Source organism: Pristiophorus japonicus, chromosome 12, assembly GCF_044704955.1.
Source record: "Pristiophorus japonicus isolate sPriJap1 chromosome 12, sPriJap1.hap1, whole genome shotgun sequence".
Lineage (NCBI taxonomy): Eukaryota > Metazoa > Chordata > Chondrichthyes > Pristiophoridae > Pristiophorus > Pristiophorus japonicus.
The window spans coordinates 125,284,156-125,306,835 of NC_091988.1; positions in this window are offsets into that span (position 1 = coordinate 125,284,156).

The following is a 22,680-nucleotide window of genomic DNA, read 5'->3' on the forward strand; positions in this document are numbered from 1 at the left end:
GCAACCCTTTGGAATCCATGCTGACTACTCATTGTTATATTTTCAGTTTCTAGATGTTTTTCTGTTACACCTTTAAGGATTTTATTACCTTTCCGACCACTGAAGTTAAGCTAATGTCCCTGAACTTGTTCTATCTCCATTTTTTAAATATGGGGATCACATTAGCTGTCTGCCAGTTCTCTGGCACTATTCCCTATTTCTAATCAATTGGTATATAAAGTAACATTGCCTCTACTATCTCTTCCCTAACTTTTTTTAATATGCACAGATGCAATCCATCTGGAACAGGGGTCTTATAGTTATCTCCCCCTTTCTATCTTAAATGTATTTATATCTATTTTGATCTTCTACTGTCATGTCCACCATGTTAGTTTCCCTCGTTAATATGGAGACAAAGTAATTATTTGATCGAGGAGTGTAGGACAGTAGGAGGCCATTCAGCCCCTCGAGCCTGTTCTGCCGTTCAATGAGATCGTGGCTGACCTGTGACCTAACTCCATCCACCCGCCTTTTCCCCATATCCCCCAATACCTTTGGATAACAAAAATCTATCAATTTCTGATTTAAAATTAACAATTGATCCAGTATCACTTGCTGTTTGCGGAAGAGAGTTCCAAACTTCTATCACCCTTGTGTGCAGAAGTGTTTCCTAATTTCACTCCTGAAAGGTCTGGCTCTAATGTTTAGACTGTGGCCCCTAGTCCCAGACTCCCCAACCAGCGGGAACAGTGTCTCTCTATCTACCCTATCTGTTCTCCTTAATATCCTTAAAACTTCGATCAGATCACCCCTTAACCTTCTAAATTCCAGGGAATACAACCCTAGTTTGTGTAATCTCTCCTCATGATTTTAATAAGAACATAAGAACATAAGAATTAGGAACAGGAGTAGGCCATCTAGTCCCTCGAGCCTGCTCCGCCATTCAACAAGATCATGGCTGATCTGGCCTTGGACTCAGCTCCACTTACCCGCCCTCTCCCCGTAACCCTTAATTCCCTTATTGGTTAAAAATCTATCAATCTTTGACTTGAAAACATTCAATGAGCTAGCCTCAACTGCTTCCTTGGGCAGAGAATTCCACAGATTCACAACCCTCTGGGAGAAGAAATTCTTTCTCAACTCGGTTTTAAATTGGCTCTTCCGTATTTTGAGGCTGTGCCCCCTAGTTCTAGTCTCCCCGACCAGTGGAAACAACCTCTCTGCCTCTATCTTGTCTATCCCTTTCATTATTTTAAATGTTTCTATAAGATCACTCCTCATCCTTCTGAACTCCAACGAGTAAAGACCCAGTCTACTCAATCTATCATCATAAGGTAACCCCCTCATTTCTGGAATCAGCCTAGTGAATCGTCTCTGTACCCCTTCCAAAGCTAGTATATCCTTCCTTAAGTAAGGTGACCAAAACTGCACGCAGTACTCCAGGTGCGGCCTTACCAATACCTTATACAGTTGCAGCAAGACCTCCCTGCTTTTGTACTCCATCCCTCTCGCAATGAAGGCCAACATTCCATTCGCCTTCCTGATTACCTGTTGTACCTGCAAACTCACCTTTTGGGATTCATGCACAAGGACCCCCAGGTCCCTCTGCACCGCATCATGTTGTAATTTCTCCCCATTCAAATAATATTCCCTTTTACTGTTTTTTTTCCCAAGGTGGATGACCTCACACTTTCCGACATTGTATTCCATCTGTCAAACCTTAGCCCATTCGCTTAACCTATCCAAATCTCCTTGCAGCCTCTCTGAGTCCTCTACACAACCCGCTTTCCCACTAATCTTAGTGTCATCTGCAAATTTTGTTGCATTACACTCTGTCCCCTCTTCTAGGTCATCTATGTATATTGTAAACAGTTGTGGTCCCAGCACTGATCCCTGTGGCACACCACTAACCACTGATTTCCAACCAGAAAAGGACCCATTTATCCCAACTCTCTGTTTTCTGTTCATCAGCCAATTCTCTATCCATGCTAATACATTTCCTCTGACTCCGCGTACCTCTATCTTCTGCAGTAACCTTTTGTGTGGCACCTTATCGAATGCCTTTTGGAAATCCAAATACACCACATCCATCGGTACACCTCTATCCACCATGCTCGTTATATCCTCAAAGAATTCCAGTAAATTAGTTAAACATGATTTCCCCTTCATGAATCCATGCTGCGTCTGCTTGATTGCACTATTCCTATCTAGATGTCCTGCTATTTCTTCCTTAATGATAGTTTCAAGCATTTTCCCCACTACAGATGTTAAACTAACCGGCCTATAGTTACCTGCCTTTTGCCTGCTCCCTTTTTTAAACAGAGGCGTTACATTAGCTGCTTTCCAATCCGCTGGTACCACCCCAGAGTCCAGAGAATTTTGGTAGATTATAACGAATGCATCTGCTAGAACTTCCGCCATCTCTTTTAATCCCTGGGATGCATTTAATCAGGACCAGGGGACTTGTCTACCTTCAGTCCCATTAGCCTGTCCAGCACTACCCCCCTAGTGATAGTGATTGTCTCAAGGACCTCCCTTCCCACATTCCTGTAGCCTGCAAATTTTGGCATGGTTTTTGTGTCTTCCACTGTGAAGACGGAAGCAAAATAATTGTTTAAGGTCTCAGCCATTTCCACATTTCCCATTATTAAATCCCCCTTTTCATCTTCTAAGGGACCAACATTTACTTTAGTCACTCTTTTCCATTTTATATATCTGTAAAAGCTTTTACTATCTGTTTTTATGTTTTGCGCAAGTTTACCTTCATAATCTATCTTCCCTTTCTTTATTGCTTTTTTAATCATTCTTTGCTGTTGCTTAAAATTTTCCCAATCCTCTAGTTTCCCACTAACCTTGGCCACCTTATACGCATTGGTCTTTGATTTGATACTTTCCTTTATTTCCTTGGTTATTCACGGCTGGTTATCCCTTCTCTTGCCGCCCTTCTTTTTCACTGGAATATATTTTTGTTGCGCACTATGAAAGAGCTCCTTAAAAGTCCTCCACTGTTCCTCAATTGTGCCACCGTTTAGTCCTTGTTTCCAGTCTACTTTAGCCAACTCTGCCCTCATCCCACTGTAGTCCCCTTTGTTTAAGCATAGTACGCTCGTTTCTAACACAACTTCCTCATCCTCAATCTGTATTACAAATTCAACCATACTGTGATCACTCATTCCGAGGGGATCTTTTACTAGGAGATCGTTTATTTTTCCTGTCTCATTACACAGGACCAGATCTAAGATGGCTTGCTCCCTTGTAGGTTCTGTAACATACTGTTCTAAGAAACAATCCCGTATGCATTCTATGAATTCCTCCTCCAGGCTACCCCGTGCGATTTGATTTGACCAATCGATATGTAGGTTAAAATCCCCCGTGACTACTGCCATTCCTTTTTCACATGCCTCCATTATTCCCTTGATTATTGCCCGCCCCACTGTGAAATTATTATTTGGGGGCCTATAAACTACGCCGACCAGTGACTTTTTCCCCTTATATCTCTAATCTTAAACCTATCTACTATCTTTAACCCTTGCAGACCGGATATCATTCTGGTAAACCCACGCTGCACTCCCTCCAAGGCCAATATATCCTTCCTAAGGTGTGATGCCCCGAACTGCTCACAGTGCTCCAGGTGTGGGCTAATCAGGGCTTTGTACAGCTGCAGCATAACCACTACCCGCTGTAGTCCTCTAGATATAATCATCATAGGCAGTCGCTCGGAATCGAGGAAGACTTGCTTCCACTCCCGAAGTGAGTTCTTTGGTGGCTGAACAGTCCAATACGAGAGCCACAGACTCTGTTATAGGTGGGTCAGACAGTGGTTGAGGGAAGGGGAGGGTGGGACTGGTTTGCCGCACACTCCTTCCGCTGCCTGCGCTTGATTTCTGCATGCTCTTGGCGATCAGCTCGAGGTGCTCAGTGCCCTCCCGGATGCACATCCTCCACTTAGGGCGTTCTTTGGCCAGGGACTCCCAGGTGTTAGTGGGGATGTTGCACTTTATCAGGGAGGCTTTGAGGGTGTCCTTGTAACGTTTCCTCTGCCCACCTTTGGCTCATTTGCCGTGAAGGAGCTCCGCATAGAGCACTTGCTTTGGGAGTCTCGTGTCTGGCATGCGAACTATGTGGCCTGCCCAGCAGAGCTGATCGAGTGTGGTCAGTGCTTCGATGCTGGGGATGTTGGCCTTGTCGAGGACGCTGATGTTGGTGCACCTGTCCTCCCAGGGGATTTGCAGGATCTTGCGGAAACATTGTTGGTGATATATCTCCAGCAACTTGAGGTATCTACTGTACATGGTCCATGCCTCTGAGCCATACAGGGGAGAGCCTCTCAATCTAGATATAAAGACCAGCATTGCATTAGCCTTTTTGATTAGTTTCTGTGCCTGTTCATAACATTTTAATGATCTATGCACCTAGACGCCCCCCCCCCAGTCTCTGTGGGCTGCCACTCTTTTGAGCTTTTCACCATTTAAAAAGTACGCTGTTCTATCCAAAGTGGATGATTTTACACTTATCTATGTAATCACTTCCAGCCCATAACCCCTGATATATCTGCGCTCCTCAAATTCCAGCCTCTTGAGCATCCCTGATTTTAATCACTCAACTGGTGGCAGTGCATTCAGCTTCTTGTGTGGCTTAATGTCAAAGGTTGTTTGAAAACGCTCCTGTGAAGTGCCTTGGGACCTATTACGAGATTAAAGGCGCCATATAGATATAAGTTGTTGTTGTTTAGTTGTAAGTTGGTTCTAGCCCTCTCACTGCTCAACACACATTGAACAGCATGATGGACCTCTCCATCAGCGCTAACTAAAGTGATCATGAACTACTTACAGGGAATTGCAGAAGAAGACAAAATTAGGGGCCTGAAATAGCTGGCCTTAACACCCACTGCCGCCGACATTTGTAAGTGTGTGTGTGGTCTCTATGAGGGGGTCAGGTTCCCTTCTGACCAACTTGAGCGGTTTTGAATCGCTCCCCCTCCCCTGGGTTCTGTACTCTGGATTTATTTGGGGGGGGGGGGGTGTGACAAAAGTGCAGAGGACACTGGTTTGATGCAAAGAACTTTGTTTTTTATTACAGTCAAGGTAATACAGGCTTATTACGCTAGTAAGAAAATACAAGGCCAAACTTACAATCGCTCTAATAAAGGACAATACAAGGAAAAGTACAAGGTTAAACTTAAAATCACTAATAAAGTACCATACACTACACATTCAGAGAGGGTTACAGTAAATTATACCTCCCACCTCCCAATACCTAATTCTAGCTAGGTTAGACTCCAGGGCAGGCAGGGACTATGCTTACCAATCCTTTTGATAGTTAGCGATAGATCGCGATTGTTTTTCCCTTGATACCAGGTTGACTGTGGTCAGTCGCTGCTGCGATGGTGATGTTCTTCCTTCCTTCAGGACTTCAGGACTTCGAGGCTGGAAAAGTTAGTTTACAACTGTCGCGTTGGTTTCTCTCCTTGTCTTGATGACATACTCGCAGTATAGCACCTGGTTTAGTATGGCACCTGAGGTAGTAGCAGCCTTGTAGCTACTTAGCAACCACCTCTGTTGAAAACAGGGGCCAGTTATACAATTTCAGTGTTTTAATCTTGACCCCAAACCTGTTCAAAAATCTTTTGAATAGTTTTGGCGGGCTTGGTTCTTCTTTGTAATATTTTGTCGGGCTCGTTAAAAGTTGTTATGTTTTGGGTGAGTTGATGTTCGAAAACTGTTTCCTGATGGAAATATTAGTTTGGTAATTGCAATGTCCTTTTGTGCTTAGTCTTTCGCTTACAGGCTGGATTAGGCCTCTTTGTGATGTATATGCTGAAATGGTTGTCTAGACCCATGTTGATGGGTAGCTACCTCTGGGTGATTTTGTGATGTTAATGTCTCTTGTGGAGAAGGATTTTTGAATACTCATTCTTCCATACAGGTTAACTTCATCCTCACACCCAGGTAGCTTCACTTAATTAGATTTGTCTCTTGCTAGTTCTGTAGGTCCGCCCACAGGCTTGAGTTTGTCTTTTAAAATCCAAAATTCTATTAAAGTTCATAGTTTCTTCCATAAGCACTTTAGAGTTCCAAACTTTTCGGTAGATAGTCCCAATTTAAATTTCCTTTCGAATGAACCCAAACACAGGGGGCGGCGGGGGGGGGTTTCTTGTAAACATCCCTGTTGTCAGACAGCAAAGCTGTCAATGCCAATGAGTCAGCTCGCATACAGCGATGGGCTCTCACGCTGGCTGCGTATGACTACACCATACGGCACTGGCCAGGCACTGAAAATTGCGCTAATGCGCTCAGCAGGCTTCCACTGGCCACCACTGAGGGGGCAGCGGAGCAAAGTGCTGAGATGGTCATGGCTGTCGATGCCTTTGACAGCGCAGGGTCCATCATCACAGCCCACCAGATCAAAACCTGGACCAACAGAGATCCCCTCCTAACTCTGATTAAGAAATGTATCCTGACTGGGGATTGGGCACCCGCACACGAAGCATGCCCTGAGGAGGTCAGACCGTTCCACAGACGGATGGATGAACTCTCCATCCAAGCCGACTGCCTATTTTGGGGCAGCCGGGTAGTCATGCCCCAGAAAGGGAGGGAAGCATTCATCAGGGAACTCCACAGCGAGCATCCAGGCATTGTGTTAATGAAGGCCATTGCCCGGTCACATGTATGGTGGCTGGGAATTGATGCAGACCTGGAACACTGTGTTCACAGGTGCACGACATGTGCCGAGCTGGGCAATGCCCCCAGGGAGGCCCCGTTCAGCCCGTGGCCCTGGCCCACCAAGCCATGGTCACGTATTCATGTAGACTACGCGGGCCCATTCATGGGAAAAATGTTCCTCATTGTTGTTGATGCGTACTCGAAATGGATCGAGTGCATCACATTGAATTCGTGCACGACATCCACCACCGTGGAGAGTCTGCGTGCGGTCTTTGCGACCCACGGCTTGCCGGACATCCTGGTTAGCGACAACGGTCCATGTTTCACTAGCTATGAATTCCGGGAGTTCATGTCGGGTCAATCATGCCAGGACGGCACCGTTCAAGCCGGCTTCCAATGGCCAGGCAGAACGTGCGGTCCAAATCATAAAGCAAGGCATGCTCCGCATTCAAGGACCCCCCCTTCAATACCGTCTATCGCGCCTCCTGCTGGCCTACAGGTCCCGACCACACTCATTCACAGGAGTCCCGCCAGCGGAACTACTCATGAAACGTTCACTAAAAACTCGGCTGTTCCTCATTCATCCAGTCTTGTCAGACATTGTTGAGGGCAAGCACCAGTCCCAAAATGAGTGCCACGACTGTAACTCAAAGGGGAGATGGATAGAAATCGATGACCCTGTATTTGTTCTTAATCACGCTGTGGGGCCCAAGTGGCTCAAGGGTACTGTAATTGGTAAAGAGGGGAATAGTGGTCAGACTCAACAATGGGCAGATATGCCGCAAGCATCTGGACCAAGTAAAAAAAGGTTCAGCATGGACACTGAGGAACGTGAGGAAGATCGTGAGATGGTGTCCACACCACTGGCAGAGAACGAGCAACAAGAACCGTCAGCAGCATGCACAGTCCCTGCGGTCAGCCTGGACGAGCCGGAATCACCTCAGGCGACAAAGACGCATGCCAAGGCTCAACAACCAGAGCCCCAACTGCGGCGCTCCACGAGAGAGCGTCGACCGCCTGAAAGACTCAATCTTTGACCCAAAGACGTTGGGGGGGAGGTGATGTCATGTTTGTAACCCTCACATAACTGTAACCTTTATGTAACAACACTGTACACTGTATACACCTGAGAAATGCACACCTTGACCACTTGGGGTTGAACTTGTGGGAGACACTCCTCACCTGGTCATCCAGGTATATAAAGGGAGGTCCCACGTAGGGTCATCACTTCTTGGTCCTGTGAATAAAGGTTCAGGTCACAGAGTGATCTTGTCTCCAGTATGTGCCTCGTATTGATTTGCTGTAGTGTGTAAGGACACAACAATAGGGGACCCCCCTGTGAAGATCAGTGATCTTTTCACAGCCCAGTGAGTGGCTAGGAGGTGTCGCTCACAGTTGGAGTATCCCTTCTCCACATCTGTGAGTATCCTGGAGGAGTAGACCACTGGTCTCAGCCGGCCGTGCCGCTCTTGGAGCAGTACTGCACTCAGGCTGTCCCCACTGGCTGCTACCTCCAGGAAAAACTCTTTACCCCCATCGATGGTCCCTAAAGTTGGCATGGTCTGCAGGTCTTTCTTGAATTGGATAAATGCTGCCTCGCAACCTTCGTCCCATTCCCACTCCACTCCCTTGTGTAGGAGTCGGAGCAGAGGGGCTGCTGTGGCTGCATAATCCTCAATGAAATCTCTGCAGGACCTGGTTAGCCCTAGAAAAGATCTTACTCCTGTTACTGTGTTGGGGGTGGGTAACTTTTGCATTGCTTCCCTTCAAGCTTTGTCTCTGGCTCTTTCCCCAGCGTGCACAGCCAGTCCCAGGAATTTTACTTCTTTCAGGCCGATCTGTGCCTTCTTGGGATTTACTTTAAATCCTTCTTCTTTCAGCAGCTCCAGCAGCTCAGCCAGCAGTGGGCCATGCTCCTCCCCCTCATCGGTGAACAGGAGCAGGTCATCTACATACTGCACCAACTGCTGGGGTCTGCTGAAACTCTTTAAACAGTTGGCCATACACTGATGGAAAATACTGGGGCTGTTGTGGAAGCCCTGAGGGAGACAGTTCCAAGTGTATTGCTGCCCTTTAAAGGTAAAAGCAAACTTATTCTGATCTTCCCTTCTTAAAGGTATGGACCAGAACCCGTTGGAAATATCCAGCACTGTGAAGGTGGTCGCGGAGGCTGGGATACTTCCAATGAGGTCGGCGACAGCAGCAACCGTGGGTGCACAGGCGGGGATGTTATGGTTGAGTACTCGATAGTCCACCGTGGCTCTCCAGGAGTTGTCCGGTTTCTTAACCGGCCACAATGGAGAGTTCACATGGGTAGCTATTGGCCTCAATACCCCCTGTTTAACCAGCGAACCCAATGCTGTTTCCATGTCTGCCTCCGCCTCCCTGGGGAAGTTGTACTGTTTCTGTGGTCAGGTCATGGGGTCCCCATCTCATGCTAACCTCGACCCCGTTTATTCTCCCGCAGTCGCGTTTGTGAGTGGCAAAAGCTGCAAGGTTTGCCCTCACATACTCTTGGTACTCCATCAGAGTGTTACTGACCAGTGATTCAAGGTCGTAACCCTCGTTTGGCTTCATGATGCACACCGTCCCTTTTCCCTGTTTTCCCGGGATAACCATCACCTCACTCTCCTGTCCCGTGCATACTGCCCCCCAAAGACAGTGGTTTCTTAAATCCACTAGGATCCCGTGACCTAGGATGAAGTCAGCCCCCAGGATTCCTCTCCCTTCCTGCTCCCACTTCATCAGGACACAAGTCCACTTAGTGTGGAGTGTGCCTAAATGAATGGAGAGTGGAACGGAGAATGAGCCAGTCTGTTCAGTGCCTGTGAAACCCACCAAGCTGTAGGGGACCCCGTTAGACAGAGGTGAGGCGGCGGGGTTAGCTGCAGAGACAAGGGTGCTTGAGGCACCGGTGCCCAGCAGGTAAGTCCCTTTCACCTTTTCCACTTCCATCTGCACGGTCGGTCTCCTCCCGCATCATACTCGAGGGCACACAGGTGGACAGGCTGTGCCTGTCCTAGTCACGGTTTTGGTTGGGAGAGGGCAGGTGGGATTTCAGTACCGGTGGCGGTGGCTACCTTCCCAGGGCCATCTAGCATGGCTCGGAACGCAGTTAAATAGTTCTCAAACGGGTGGGGAGGGGGGACTGGCTTATCTGTCGCCGTCTTTTGGGCAGGGGCTGGAGAATTCTTTACTGCGCTATTCGAGCAAGGATTTTTACAATCCTTTCTCCAGTGCTCACTCTTTTCGTACCCGAAGCAGGTACGTTTTGTATTGGAGGGGTTGTCTCCCTCGTAGCGCCATTCCCTCTTGTCTTGGTTAGGTTGGATTTCGTGAACCCTTCCATTTTGTGGGTGCTCTTCTGTCCCACTGCCCTTTCTGTAAGCTAGGGTCAGTTGCCTAAGCACTCTCTGTTCTGTGGCTTGGGGATCTCTGGGGTCGAACCAGGCCTCAGCCTTAGTTCTTATTCTGGGTAAACTGTTAGCTGCTAGGCTTCGGAGCCAGTGTGCTAATTTGTCCGGGTTTAAGTGATCTCTGTCTATGTCCCCACTACAGGCGCTTTTGTACACCGGCCACAGTCGGTCTGCGAAAGCCTGTGGGGTTTCTCCTGTGAGCTGCACCGTTTTCTCTACTCCAGAGAAGGAACTCCCATCATTGCAGCCCATAGCTTCTAGAATGTCTTTCTGGACGGCAGCAAGTGTTTTCTGTCCTCTTTTGCTCTCAGTAGAGAGGGACTGGTACAGTTTGCTGTCTAGAGATAGGAGAAGCACCTTTGCCATTTCTGCATCATCGCACCCATTAATATCCCCTGCCTGTTCCACTTCCACAAAGTGAACCGAGTGGTCTCCCTTTGGAGTTAGCTTTCCCAGGTGGCTTATCATAGTCTTAAGCTGGTGGGAAGTGTGGGGGACCACAAACTGACTTTCCAGGGGCCCTGGACCCCCCCTGTTAAGGGTGGGCGGGCCAAACCTCTGTTGCCGGACCGGGCACATTGGCCCTGGTTCTGACTCTCCCTGTTCTGGCTCGCCTCCCTCTCCTCCCTGCTGCCAAGCCAAGCTGAAACTCGGTGCCACAAGTGGTGATGGTTCACTATCCCTGTCCGCCCCGCAACTGATTTGCCCCTCCTGCTGGTGAACCGATGTAGTCACCGGTGCCACAGGTAGTGGCCAGGTAGTTTCCTCCTTCTCTTTCAGGTTTACCTGGGGCGTACCCGGGCTTATTAGGCATACCATGCATTTTGCCTTGGACAGAGCAAGGTTTAAACTTTTAATTTGTTGCTGGCAGGGACCGCGGTCCGATTCAAACCCATTAGTGCTAGCTACTTTATACGCTGCCTGCACATCTTTTAATCTTTCCTGGAGCTCTTTTACTTGTAGGGTGAGGCGAGTGCTTTCCTCCCTCAGTGACTTTTCATTACTTTTGGCCTCGGTAACCTGACATTGAAAATAGTCCTGACTGTTTTTAAACCTTTCCATTATTTGGGCCCTTTCCTGTTTTAGCTTACGGAGTTCTCCCGATAATCTTTCTTCTGACATAATTCTTTCCTGATGGTTCTCTGCGCATTCCCATAACTCTGCCTGCAATGTTTCATTCATTCTGTCTAGCAGTTGGACTTGTCGCTGTAGACAGACCAACCAAATTGCTTTCTCTGCTGCTTCTTTGTGACCTTTGCTTGCTGACCACTGGGCTACAGCGTTAGCTGGACACTCAGCGCGCAATAGACAAAGCACCATTCATTAGTTATATTGACCTTCTTATATACATAGGAGGAAATACTCTCTTCCATTTTGTTTTTTTTCCCCAAACCAGCACTTTCCACATCACACCCCTTGTACCAGAGTCCTGCCGTGGTCGCCATTTTATAGGACGGGGATAGTGGTCTCTGTGAGGGGGTTAGGTTTCCTTCTGACCAACTGGAGCGGTTTGAATCGCTCCCACTCTCTTGGGTTCTGTACTCTGGATTTATTTGGGGGGTGTGACAAAGTACAGAGGACACTGGTTTGATGCAAAGAACGTTGGTTTTATTACAGTCAGGGAAATACAGGCTTATTACTCCAGTGAGAAAATACAAGGTCAAACTTACAATCGCTCTCATAAAGGACAATACAAGGAAAGGTACAAGGTTAAACTTATAATCACTCTAATAAAGTACCATACACTACACATTCAGATGGAGTTACAGTAAATTATACCTCCCACCTCCCAATATCTAATTCTAGCTAGGTTAGACTCCAGGGCAGGCAGGGACTATGCTTACCAATCCTTTTGATAGTTAACGGTAGGTCGCGGTTGTTTTTCCCTTGATACCACGTTGACTGTGGTCGGTCGCTGCTGCGATGGTGATGTTCTTCCTTCCTTCAGGACTTCAGGGCTTCGAGGCTGGAGAAGTTAGTTTACAACTGTCGCGTTGGTTTCTCTCCTTGATGACATACTCGCTGTATAGCACCTGGTGTAGTATGGCACCTGTGGTAGTAGCAGCCTTGTAGCTACTTAGCAACCACCTCTGTTGAAAACATGGGCCAGTTATATGATTTCAGTGTTCTAATGTTGGCCCCAAACCCGTTCAAAACCATTTGTATAATTTTGGCGGGCTTGGTTCTTCTTTGTAATATTGTATTGGGCTCGTTAAAAGTTAATATGTTTTGGGTGAGTTGATGTTCGAAAACTGTTTCCTGATGGAAATATTAGTTTGGTAATTGCAATGTCCTTTTGTGCTTGGTCTTTCGCATACAGGCTGGATTGGGCCTCTTTGTGATGTATATGCTGAAATGGTTGTCCAGACCCATGTTGATGGGTAGCTACCTCTGCGTGATTTTGTGATGTTAATGTTAAGTGGAGAAGGATTTTTGAATACTCATTCTTCCAGACAGGTTAACTTAGTCCTCACACCCAGGTAGCTTCACTTAATTAGACTTTTCTCTTGATAGTTCCATAGGTCCGCCCACAGCCTTGAGTTTGTCTTTTAAAATCCAAAATTCTATTAAAGTTCGTAGTTTCTTCCATAAGCACTTTAGCATTCCAAACTTTTCGGTAGACAGTCCCAAATTAAATTTCCTTTCGAATGAACCCAAACACATGGGGGGCGGGTTTCTTGTAAATTTTGTATCCCTTCACATTCCTCTTGGAGTTCTGCCCTGTGCCACTTTCCATTTGGTCCGGAGCAGGCGGGAGGGAAGAGTCGTCGGGAACCGCCCGCTGAGTGGAGCAACTGACCTCCCGCCCACCGAGATACCATATTGATGCGGGCTGGAATCGGCGCCAGAACGAGGAAGGAACGCTGGCTGCAGGCTGTTCTATCCCTGACGGCGAGTGTGAAGAGCTGAAAAAAAAGGTTAGTAAACATTTTTTACATTTTTTCTTTACAGCGACTTACCTGGATGGGGTCCCCTGAAGGTGTTCCCATGGTTATTTTTTGAATGATTTTCCTTTTCAGGTCTTCGACCCTCCATGGGCCTGACTGCATCCTCAGTGACACTTGGGCGGCAAGCTCCTATACCGCCGAGATTGGGCGATCCCGCCGGCTGCCGCCCAGATTGCCGGCGTAAGTCCCTCATTTGCCGCGCACTGCCCTTTCAAGGACCTTTTTGACGTAAACCCCGCCCAAAGTACCGTCAGGTATCTCGGCGGCCATCGGCGGTCCTTTGGGCGGCTCTTGGGCGGGCGGGGACCTTCGCCAATTGCGGCCCCTAGGTCCTTTTGAGTGTGCAGTGGTGAAGGGGGTCCCATGGTTCCAAAGTGAAAAGGTGAATGCCACCTACCTTACCAATCCTGGTCAGGTCATTGAACTGTTTTGCAGAACTCTTGCGCTGTCCTGTGACTGAGCGAGGGAGAACCCAGCATCTTTGCCAGCTCCCTCCAAGTGACTGCTTTGGCTGGCCCTTTGCTCGGGCAGATCTTGTCCAGGAGGATCGGTAGATGATTCTTTTGCATCAATCTTCTCAAAGTCTGCTGTGGAAGTCACCATCATCATTTCAGAGCAGTGGAAAGTAGTCACCGTGATGTTTGTAAGATTGTCACCTGACAATTAGGGCAATAACTGACTAAATCAGACAATCATTGAGCCCTTGAGATTGGAAAAAGAGACTGGAAATCTAATTACTTATGCTTTCTAATACTATGCATGCCTATAATTGCTACATAACCAGGCCTATGTAACCTGAGTTTCCCCTGTGTCCATTGGCGTGTGCACTTATGCTGCCGCTTCGGGCCCGAGCCATTCACTTCTATTTCCACTTCTTTCTCCCCTTTTTGCTTTTCTCTCGATCCCTCCTGGACCGCGCTCTCCTGTAGTCATGCCTCCTTTTATCTCTCCTCTCTCGGATACTCTGCTCTCCCAAATCCCTGCTCCAACCCTTCATTACTCTTCGACCTTCCTGCTCTCCTGCTGCCGTCCCAGGCTCGACTCCCTCTTAGCCAAGTTCACAGCTTCCCTTGGTGTCTCTCTTGGCATTCTCCGAAGGGCCCACCGTGGCACTCGTTGCTGTCTCCTCATGATTAACAACCCCAACTGTCCCATCCTACTCTCTCACCAACCATCCCACCTAGCTTCCCAGGGAGGGCTAACCTTGCCAATCTTCTCCCCGTGCAACTCGTCCCTTCAAGCGCTGACCCTGTGGACGCTGGCGGTGGATCAGCCATCACTGACCCTCTCCGCAACTCCCTCCAGAATGTCCGTTCACTTGTGAGCAAGGCTCTTGCCATCTACGAGCTTATCATGGATGATGGAATTGACACCATGGCCCTGATGAATACCTGGTTGAGGAGCGATGACACCTTACCCCTAAATGAAGCCTCCCCGCCAGGATATACCTTCCACCACTTGCCCCGCTCCGACTGCCGTGGTGACAGTATAGCTCTCATCACCAAATCACACCTTGGTCTGTCCCCCTCCATCACCTGCTCCTCCCTTGAGTATCTCACCCTATTCCACCCCTCTCATCTCTCATTTAAAATTCTCGTTCTCTATCGCCCACCCAAGTACCATAAAATGTTTTATCACCGAGATATCTTCACTGCTTTCCTCCCTCAGCCTCTGCACCGAGCGACTTCTCATCCTCAGTGATTTTAACCTCCATCTCAATTCAACATGCTCTCTCTCCTCTGAGTTCACTCGCCTCCTATCCTCCCTCAATCTCTCCCTTTATGTGAACTCCCCTATCCATATTCACGGCCAGCCCCTCAACCCTGTCATCTCTCGTGGCCTCGCTACTCCCATCGTGCCAATCGCAGGTAAGGCCATCTCTGACCGCTTCCTCGTCTCGCTCTCCACCCACATCCCCCTCCCCAACCCTACTTCTTTCTGTGTCCGCCCCTGGAATAAACTCCCCCCCAATCTCTTACAACTGCACTTATCAACTCCCAACTGTCCAGCCTCTGGCCCTCCATTCACCGGGACATTTCTGCAGCCACCGATCTGCTCAATCACACCCTCACCACCACCTCTGATGCCCCAGTCCCTGTTAAAACAATCACTCTCTCTCACCCTGGCTGTTCACCTAGCACAGCCCTGATCTTCACTCCCTCAAGTCCAAAGGACGTTGACTCGAACAGATATGTTGGACAACTGGTTGAGCCATTCACCGCCAGATCAGGCTGGACCACTTAAAGCACTATCGGGTCCGACTCTCGTCTGCCAAACTGGCTCACTATTCCAGAACCATTCTGGAATGCAAAGATAATCCCCGGCTACTGCTAACCGTCTTCTTAAACCCGTCTCCCCAGGCTCCACCCTCACCTCCAACAACAAGTGCGAGGAGCTCTTCGACTTCTTTGTCTCTCAGATTGAGACCATCCGATCAGCTGCCTCTGCATCTTCCCTTCCTTCCCCTAGCCCACCGGCCCAAACTTCCTCTGAGGTTCCCCCCTGCCCTAGCCCTGACCTCACACCTCTCTCCAGATTCTCTCCAATCTCCCCTCTTGACCTCTCTGAGCTCATCCTGCCCATGAGACCCACGTACTGCTCCCTCGACCCTATTTCCACTAAACCACTGACCATCTTCCTTTTCTGGCTCCAATGTTAGCTGACATTGTTAACGGTTCTCTCTCCTCAGGCACTGTCCCCCTCTCGCTCAAATCTGTAGTCATCATCATCGCTCTCCTCAAGAAATCAACCCTTGACCCCACTGTGCTTGCTAGCTACTGCCCCATCTCCAACCTCCCTTTCCTCTCCAAAGTCCTTGAACGTGTTGCCTCCCAAATCCGTGCCCATCTTTCCCGGAACTCCATGTTTGAATTCCTTCAATCCGGTTTCCTCCCCTGCCACAGTACCGAAACGACTCTGATCAAAGTCACAAATTGCATCCTTTGTTGACTGTGACAAAGGTAAACTATCCCTCCTCGTCCTTCTGGACCTGTCTGCAGCCTTTGACACGGTTGACCAATCGATCCTCTTCCAACACCTCTCCACCATCGTCCAGCTGGGTGGGACTGCACTCGCCTGGTTCCATTCTTATCCATCTAATCGTAGCCCGAGAATCACCTGTAACGACTTCTCTTCCCACCCCCACATCGTTACCTCTGGTGTCCCCCAAGGATCTGTCCTTGGCCCCCTCTCATTTCTCATCTACATACTGCCCCTCAGCGACATCATCTGAAAATGCGGAGTCAGTTTCCACATGTACACTGATGAATTTTGATTACATTTTTTGAGGAGGTAACCAGGAGGGTCGATGAGGGCAGTGCATATGATGTAGTGTATATGGATTTTAGCAAAGTTTTTGATAAGGTCCCACATGGCAGACTGGTCACAAAAGTGAAAGCCCATGGGATCCAGGACAAAGTGACAAGTTGGATCCAAAATTGGCTCAGAGGCAGGAAGCAAAGGGAAATGGTTGATGGATGTTTTTGTGACTGGAAGGTTGTTTCCAGTGGGGTTCCGCAGGGCTCAGTACTGGGTCCCTTGCTTTTTGTGGTATATATCAATGATCTAGTCTTGAATATAGGGGCTATGATTAAGAAGTTTGCAGATGATACAAAAATGGGCTGTGTGGTTGATAATGAAGAAGAAAGCTGTAGACTGCAGGAAGAGATCAATGAACTGGTCAGGTGGACAGAACAGTGGCAAATGGAATTTAATCCGGAGAAATGTGAGGTAATGCATTTGGGGAGGGCTAACATGGCAAGGGAATACACATTAAATGGTACAACACTGAAAAGTGTAGAGGAACAAAGGGACCTTGGAGTGCAGGTCCACAGATGCCTGACAGTAGTAGGTCAGGTAAATAAGGTGCGAAGAAGGCATACTGAATACTTGCTTTCATTAGCCGAGGCATAGAATACAAGAGCAGGGAGATTACGCTTGAACAGTATAAAACACTAGTTAGGCCACAGCTATAGTACTGAGTACAGTTCTGGTCACCACATTACAGGAAGGATGTGATTGCAACAGAGAGGGTACAGAGGAGATTTACGAAGATGTTGCCGGACTGGAGAATTTTAGCTATGAGGAAAGATTGAATAGGCTGGGTTTGTTTTCTTTGGAACAGAGGAGGCTGAGGGGAGACCTTATTGAGGTGTACAAAATTGTGAGGAGTCTAGATAGAGTGGATAGGACGGATCTATTTCCCTTAAAGGAGGGGTCAACAACCAGGGTGCATAGATTTAAAGTAATTGCTATCAGTTTTAGAAGAGATTTGAGGGGAAATGTCTTCACCCAGAGGGTGGTGGGAGTCTGGAACTCACTACCTGAAAGGATGGTAGAGGCAGAAACCCTCACCACATTTAAAAAGTACTTGGATGTGCACTTGAAGTGCCGTGACCTGCAGGGCTACAGACCAAGAGCTGGAAAGTGGGATTAGGCTGGATAGCTCTTTGTCGGCCAGCGCGGACACAATGGGCCGAAATGACCACCTTCCGTGGTGTAAATTTCTATGATTCTATGACATAGAAACATAGAAACAGAAAATAGGTGCAGGAGTAGGCCATTCGGCCCTTCAAGCCTGCATCACCATTCAATAAGATCATGGCTGATCATTCCCTCAGTAACCCTTTCCTGCTTTCTCTCCATACCCCTTGATCCCCTTCGCCGTAAGGGCCACATCTAACTCCCTCTTGAATATATCCAATGAACTGGCATCAACAACTCTCTGCGGCAGGGAATTCCACAGGTTAACAACTTTCTGAGTGAAGAAGTTTCTCCTCATCTCAGTCCTAAATGGCCTACCCCTTATCCTAAGACTGTGTCCCTTGGTTCTGGACTTCCCCAACGTCGGGAACATTCTTCCTGCATCTAACCTGTTCAGTCCCGTCAAAATCTTATAAGTTTCTATGAGATCCCCTCTCATCCTTCTAAACTCCAGTGATTAAAGGGCCAGTTGATCCAGCCTCTCCTCATATGTCAGTCCAGCCATCCCTGGAATTAGTCTGGTGAACCTTCGCTGCACTCCCTCAATAGCAAGAACGTCCTTCCTCAGATTAGGAGACCAAAACTGAACATAATATTCCAGGTGAGGCCTCACTAAGGCCCTGTATAACTGCAATAAGACCTCCCTGCTCCTATACTCAAATCCCCTAGCCATGAAGGCCGACATACCATTTGCCTTCTTCACCGCCTGTTGTACCTGCATGCCAACTTTCTCTACCCAGCTCTACCTCAGTACTAGAGGAGGCTGAGGGGAGACCTTATTGAGATATATAAAATTATGAGGGGCCGAGTTCTCTCAACCCCTACACGGTCTCTAAATTGTCAGACTTCTTGTCCGACATCTAATATTGGGTGAGCAGAAATTTTCTCCAATTAAGTATTAGGAAGACCGAAGCCATTATGTTTGGTCCCCACCACAAACTCTGTTCCCTAGCCACCAACTCTGGGTCTGAGGCTGAACCAGGCTGTTTGCAACCTAGGCATCATATTTGACCCTGAAATGAGCTTTGGCCATATATCCGCAGCATAACTAAAACCACCTATTTCCATCTCTGTAACATCGCCCGCCTCTGCCCCTGCATTAGCTCATCCGCTGCTGAAACCCTCATCAATGCTTTTGTTACCTCGAGACTTGACTACTCCAACACGCTCCTGGCCGGCCTCTCACATTCTACACTTCGTAAACTTGACATCATCCAAAACTTGGCAGCCCATCTCCTAACCCACACCAAGTCCCGATCACCCATCAACCCTCTGCATGCTGACCTACATTGGCTCTCGGTTATGCAATGCCATAATATCAAAATTCACATTCTTGTTTACAAATCCCTCCATAGCCTCGCCCCTCCCGTTCCCGTTCCCATTACTCTCTCATTCCCATTCACCTCCCATTCCCACTCACACACGCTCACACACACGCTCACACACACGCTCACACACACGCCCAACACGCTCACACACACGCTCACACACACGCTCACACACACGCTCACACACACGCTCAACACGCTCACACACACGCTCAACACGCTCACACATACACACTCACACTCACATACACTCTCACACTCTCACATTCTCGCACTCACACTCACACACACTCACACACACACACTCACACATACACACAGAAACACACACTCCACACTCACACACACAGAAACACACACACACTCACACTCACACTCTCACACACAGAGACACACACACACCCACACTCACACACAGAAACACACACACACACAGAAACACACACACACACACTCACATATACTCACACACCCTCACATACACACACAGAAACACACACACACACTCACACATACATACACTCACATACACTCACACACTCACTCACATACACACACACATACGCACAATCACACACACACTCACATGCACACTTACAACGCACACATACACACAGACACACACAGAAACACACACACTCACACATACACACACAGAAAAACACACACATTCACACATACACTCACATGCACACACAGAAACACACACACACACACACACTAAAACACATGCACACACACACTCACACACTAAAACACACGCACACACACACTCTCACATACACACTAAAACACACACACATACACACTCACACGCACACACACGCACACACAAACACACACACACACACGCACGCACACACACACACACAAACACAGGCACATACGCACACTCACATACACACTAAAACACACTAAAACACACGCACACACACTCACACAAAAACACACATACACACACACACTAAAACACACACACACTAAAACACACACACACTAAAACACACACACACTCACACACCCTCACACACTCATATACACGCACACAGAAAAGCACACATACATACACAGAAACACACACACTCATACATGCACACACACGCACACTCACACTCACAGAAACACGCACAAAAACATTTTGGAGTTGTAAGGGAGGACTCCAATAAATGTTTACTCACTCTTGCTGATGCCACCACAGCATTCCATCGTTTCTGACACTGGTCTCCATCCCGCACAATGTTGCTCACTGAGGACACTGCGTCACCAATCTCCCTTCAGATGCGTCTATATTGGGGTAGTGGAGGCTGGCCACGGGTGAGTGCTTGATACCAGCGCTCCACCTCACATACAAGCTCCTCCAGCTCGTCAACATTAAACCAGGGAGCTCCATCAGACTTCTTGGAAGTGCTTTTTTCACTCATTATTACTTTCTTTGATGGATGGCTGATGATGAATTTGTATCTCTCTCTCCAAAGCAGACCCCTCTCCACCTTGCGGGTGCAAGTGAGTGCACTTTACTGAGCATGCGCAGCTGTGCCATCAGCTCCAATCATAGCAAAAGTGACTGCATCGCTCAGAGCAAACTACAAAAAGAACAAATCTCGCGCATGCCGGTGCACGGCCTCTGATGTTTGCCAAGTCGAGAGGCCTACACCTAGCGCCCACTGCTGCCGCCCACTCACGCCCGCTCACATAGAAACATAGAAAATAGGTGCAGGAGTAGGCTATTCGGCCCTTCGAGCCTGTACCGCCATTCAATAAGATCATGGCTGATCATTCACCTCAGTACCCCTTTCCTGCTTTCTCTCCATACCCCTTCACCCCTTTAGCGGTAAGGGCCACATCTAACTCCCTCTTGAATATATCCAATGAACTGGCATCAACAACTCTCTGCGGCAGGGAATTCCACAGGTTAACAACTCTCTGAGTGAAGAAGTTTCTCCTCATCTCAGTCCTAAATGGCCTACCCCTTATCCTAAGACTGTGTCCCCTGGTTCTGGACTTCCCCAACATCGGGAACATTCTTCCCACATCTAACCTGTCCAGTCCCATCAGAATCTTATACGTTTCTATGAGATCCCCTCTCATCCTTCTAAACTCTAGTGAATAAAGGCCCAGTTGATCCAGTCTCTCCTCATATGACAGTCCAGCCATCTCTGGAATCAGTCTGGTGAACCTTCGCTGCACTCCCTCAATAGCAAGAACGTCCTTCCTCAGATTAGGAGACCAAAACTGAACACAATATTCCAGGTGAGGCCTCACTAAGGGCCCTGTACAACTGCAGTAAGACCTCCCTACTCCTATATTCAAATCCCCTAGTTATGAAGGCCAACATAACATTTGCCTTCTTCACCGCCTGCTGAACCTGCATGCCCACTTTCAGTGACTGATGAACCATGACACCCAGGTCCCGCTGCACCTCCCCTTTTCTTAATCTGCCGCCATTCAGATAATAATCTGCCTTCGTGTTTTTGCCCCCAAAATGGATAACCTCACATTTATTCATATTACACTGCATCTGCCATGCATTTGCCCACTCACCTAACCTGTGCAAGTCACCCTGCAGCCTCTTAGCATCCTCCTCACAGCTCACACCGCCACCCAGTTTAGTGTCATCCGCAAACTTAGAGATATTACACTCAATTCCTTCATCTAAATCGTTAGTGTATATTGTAAAGAGCTGGGGTCCCAGCACTGAACCCTGCGGCATCCCACTAGTCACTAGCTGTCATTCTGAAAAGGACCCGTTTATCCCGACTCTCTGCTTCCTGTCTGCCAACCAGTTCTCTATCCACGTCAGTACATTACCCCCAATGCCACGTGCTTTGACTTTGCACACCAGTCTCTTGTGTGGGACCTTGTCAAAAGCCTTTTGAAATTCCAAATACACCATATCCATTGGTTCTCCCTTGTCCACTCTACTAGTTACATCCTCAAAAAATTCCAGAAGATTCGTCAAGCATGATTTCTCTTTCATAAATCCATGCTGACTTGGACTGATCCTGTCACTGCTTTCCAAATGCGCTGCTATGATTGATTCCAACATTTTCCCTACTCTCGTCTGCTCTCGCCCGTGACCTGTCGCTGCTGCCGACACAACCACGGCGAAACTCGCTGCCGACTGGCCCCAGTGGCAGCGGGCGGCAAAAAGGTACGTTCCACCCGGGGACCGCCGAGAAATGGCCGGGCCTTAGCGATGACTAAGTTCGGGCCCTATATATGGGCTAGACTTTCCACTCATGATCGCCCATCTATCGCCAATTTTTGCTCAATAGTGGAAAGTAGGGCTGGGACATCGCCCATTTAATTGCCGGCCCAACTTTTGGTACACATGAATGTGTTGCATCGCCCGGCCTAAGGCTCTCGCCCAGATGATCACCGACTGCAACTTTTGCCATATCGCCCACACTTCACATAGCCGATCGCTGGAGAAAAGCTGCACTCACCTGACCTTAAGTCGGCGGTACTCAGCAGTATTGGGCACTACGCACGCCACTTTGAACGTCGGACGATCTGTACTGAAAGGCTGCTTCAAGTGCTTGTGAATCAATTTGTGAGTGATTTTAAGGGCCTTTTTAAAACTTGCCAATCATCTAGTCACATTTGTATCTGTTGAGGACAAATTAAGGACATTTATAACAATATTGATGGGGTCTGTAATTTCTCTACCAGTATTGGTCACTACTCACATGCTGCAGACTGGAGATGGGAGAAGGTATATTGAGGACCATTATGTGCCCAATCAAAGAGATGGCAGAGTGCTGATGAGGAGACCTTACACCCAACACATTTACAGGGATATATGGTCATTCCTGAACTTGTCCGATAATATGTGCCTTAGGAGGCTGCACTTTTGAAAGGAGGT